Source organism: Chrysochloris asiatica, unplaced genomic scaffold (assembly GCF_000296735.1).
Source record: "Chrysochloris asiatica unplaced genomic scaffold, ChrAsi1.0 scaffold00019, whole genome shotgun sequence".
Classification (NCBI taxonomy): domain Eukaryota; kingdom Metazoa; phylum Chordata; class Mammalia; order Afrosoricida; family Chrysochloridae; genus Chrysochloris; species Chrysochloris asiatica.
This window is the reverse complement of record NW_006408537.1, coordinates 19,851,346-19,855,675: the sequence shown is the minus strand read 5'-3', so window position 1 is coordinate 19,855,675 and position 4,330 is coordinate 19,851,346.

Genomic DNA, 4,330 nt, shown 5'->3' with positions numbered 1-4,330 from the left:
ACCCAAAGCAGCAAAAATGGCATTGCTAAGCTCCTTCACCAGGAGTGACACTCAGCATCAAGCCATTACTGTTAATTGCGTATATGATCACTATATATATTATTAGTGTTGTTTTAGGTTGTATGTGTTATTTGGAGTCCTGGTGTGTCACTCTGGGCTAATGTGTCAGACTTGAAAGTTGTCAGAACTGCAAAGTCAGTGGTGCAAGGCCACCAGCTGCTCCTTGAAAGCCCTATACCGGGTCGCTATGGGTTGGAATCGACTCAACTGCACTTAACAACAATAACAAATGTGCTATTTGGAATGGTTTGGTAGATGTTTTGGGGGTCTAGGAATGCTCAAAATATTTCCCATGTAAATCAATGATAATTGCTTTTTCACTTTACACCCTTTTAGTTCATTTAAGTATTCACAGGAATATTCTATATTTTGTAGTTAGTGAAATTTGCATTAGTATTATATTATTTTTCCAATAATAGTGTATTAAACAGTGTTATTAAGCAGAGGAATAATCAGGAATATTATCTTTCTAATTATCACTCATATTATTGACAATTTACATGTTTGAAGAAAGAATACTGAGATCTATTATAGACTAGAGAATGTTGGGTAGAAATTACATTGTCCTGAATTTGAACTAAAAATATCAGCCTGAACTCAGGAGGAATGAGAAATTGTATTACTCAATCACACACATATACTTTTACCCCATGAATTTGTTTACTGAAAAGTCACAGAACCTATGAGTAAGGGTTACAACGAGCATTCATACCAACCTAATTGTCTTTTTGAAATATCATCATTTGTATCACAATACTTTACTAGGTCCTTATGGAGAAATTTTCAAGCACAAAATGCCTAAGGTAAGTCTGAAACATCTTGACATTCTAGACTGGAAGAAAGCTACTGAAGTTAACTGCTGTTTCTCAGTGTTATTGAGTTGGTTCCAACTCATGGTGACCTTTTACAGGCTTTCTGAGGAGTGACTGGTGGATTTGAACCATTGACCTTGCAGATAGAAGTTTAGCGCTTATCCTACAGTGCCACATTAGGACTTCAAAGTTATTTGAGGCTATATATCTTTACAGAAGAAGACTTCCTCATTTTTATATTGTAGAGCAGATGGCAGAATTGAACTGTCAACCTTGCAGCTAGTAGTTTAGTTCTTATTCTGCAGTGCCACCAGAATTCCTTGAAAGTCAACTAGGAAAATAAGACAAAGGAATCAACTTTAAAGTGTGTTAATTAAGCAACTATTGGACATTGTGAGCTTCAATTGAAATAGAAATAGCAAGTTCATTATCAATGATTGGTCAATTGAGGGGTAAGTAACTAATTTTATTGAAAAGGAAAATGGTAAAATTAAACATTTATATTATCTTTGTTATATTAACTAAACCTATAGAAATAACATATAAGAGAAAGAAGCTTGTTGTAAAATTAATCCAGTCAATAAAGGCTAACAAAATTATAGGGTTAGAATGTCACCATTTTGTATCCAACCTCCATGAATAGACACAGACATTGAGGCATAGAGTGACACACTCTGTTCTCAACAACAACAATGAAATTACAAAAACAGGCATTGTATGTTCCTCCAGAAGAAATAACATATTACTTCTTAGTGTTTTGGTATAGGAATCATAACTGTATTTGATCAAATCATTGTAGATAGTGCCAAACACATAAAAGAGTGAAACACGTGTAGTTTCTGATGAGCATGTGATCATCAAAATCTAGATTTCTTAATATATTCCTGAATTGATTTCATGATCCTTTTTCAGTGCCATGATTGTTTTAATTAATAATATGTATTTTTGTATGGCCTACCACAGGGCTTAATACCTAGTAGGTGACATGTCCTCTTGCAATGCTACAAGTGAATCTGACAAGATAAGAAAATAAGACTACATTTTGTTTTTAAAAAAATGAATTGCAAAAACAATTTTAGTGATGTAACAAGGACAGATTGTAGTCATTTTTTATTTTTGACATTATAAACAGTATCTTCTAAACCTCAGGGGAAGTTCTAATCCTCTTCATGTTCCATTGTGTCTGAACTCAGCCATATCCCAACAAATCCTTTCCATGAGTTTGGAGATAAAAGAAATTATTTACTTATTGAATTGATTTTAAGAGAATGCCAATATTTTCATTTGAATTTAAATAGTATGTCATGTATCCCTGTATTGTCATTGTCTATGCAACACAGGGCTTGGTACTTTTTCCCTCAGTAAATATTTATTGTGTTAGTGTCACTTACCAGTGGAGTTTGCCTGTTGTTAAGTTTATTGCTCTACCACTGTTGAAATACTTGTCTCCCACCCTTAACCTTGAAAAACTGATTTATTATTCTTCAGGTTTAGGCAAGGGTGAGCCAAGTCATCAGAAATAAGAGCTTCCAGAAAGTCAAATTCTTAGCTGCTTGAAGAAGCAAGCTTCTTGAGATAATTGAAAACAATTTCAAAACAACTACTTGAAGTAAATCCTACCCACTTCAGTGGCTGAAAATTGGGGAAAAAAAATCTAAGTTTATTTGCGACATAAAAGAAACAACTGGAATATGTGAATGCAACTATTTTGTTTTTTTATCACTATATCTCTAGCAAGAGAATACAACAATGACTATTAACTCCTGTTTGAGTCATTTTTCTTTGCCAACAATTGCTGTAATTTACCCCAAACCAAGTGCAAAATGGTTAATTTCTACAATTCATGTATGATATCCTTGTCATATACAACCTAAATTACATATTTTTTCTCTTTTCCTTTTTATCCCTTAGTACAGAATAGCATATTCCACAGTAATATCAAGAGCACATTGCATTTTTCTCATGTTTTTAAAAACATTTTATTTTACTCTAATCCTCTTTTCTCAGTTTCAGTCATAGTTACGTACCTAAACAGATGCTAATATTATAAAATTACTAGTGTAGTTTAAGTAAGGTAGGATTAAACTTTAAAAAACAGTAGAGATTTGGTCTTTTCTGTCTCATTACTGAAGACACTTGGCTTTGTAGTTTCAACTATCATTTGTGTACTGGCGGGTTTGTGCTGTGGATTTGGTTCCAGCTCAGAGCGACCCTGTATAGGGTTTCAGAGGCTATGCATCTTTAATGGAGCAAAAACCTTATCTTTCTCCCGCAGAATGGAGGGTAGCTTTAAACTGTTGATCTTGAGGTTAGCAATCCAATTCATAACCACTATGCCACCAGAGCTAGGTGAAAACAAAACAAAGCAAAATAAAAGAATAACTCTATTGCATGGGGAATTGCCTTATGCAGTGGACTATGAACTCCTCATATGTGCACAGAATCAGGTCCTGAATATGCTACTTGAACATATGCTTAGGTTAAGCTGGGTTCTCTGGAGAAACAAAACCAGTGACAAAAGTTTGTATTAAGAGAAGTTTATATCAAGGAAGCGTTTATATAGTTGTAGAGGTGGGAGAGTCCCAAGTCCATGTCAGATGAACCAAGCCTGGCAAGTAGAGGGCAGGTAGACAGGCAGGCCAAAAGTTAAAGAATCAGGCTGTTGATGACTCACAGATTTGGAAGGTAATAAAGCAGGCCGCTGACTCAAGTCCAAAGAACTGGAGATCAGAGGACCAGCCAAATGCATGATCCAGACCCAGAAGAATAGTAAACAACTTTATTCTGAGTGTCTAATATATTGGAATCTGGCCACACCCCTAAGGAAACTTCCTTTTAATTGATTGGCTGCTCATAGCAGACCTTATCATAGAGTTGATTGCAATAGGTTAGATTTCATCATGGGGATAACTACATTTAAACTACCAAACCATTGAGAATCCTGGCCCAGTCAATTTGTCACAAAACTTTAACTATCACAAAACGTATTCATTGTTGGTGGAGACCTAATTCTAAAAAATTATAGCAAACAAATAAATATATGTATGTATACTTATGACTTAGCCTAATGATAGAACAGTATTCACTCAGTCACTGCCATAGAATTCATTCTGACTAATAGCAGCCCTGTGTAGCGTGTTTGAGGCTATAAATCTTTACAGAAGCAGAAAGTTTCACCTTTCTCCTGTGGAGTAGCTAGTGGATTTCAACTACAGACCTTGTAGTTAGCAGTCCAGAGTTTAACCTATAAGGCCACACCAGGATTACTAGAAGTAAAATTCTTGTTGTTGTGTGCCATTGAGTCAGTTCCACTTCATAGCAACCCTATTTAGGGTTTCAGAGAAGTTGGTGGGTAGGAATTACTAAAACCAACTATGTTGTTGCCATTGAGTTGGTACCGACCCATAGCAACCTTATGCACAGCAGAATGAAACACTGCCCAATCCTGGGCCAACCTC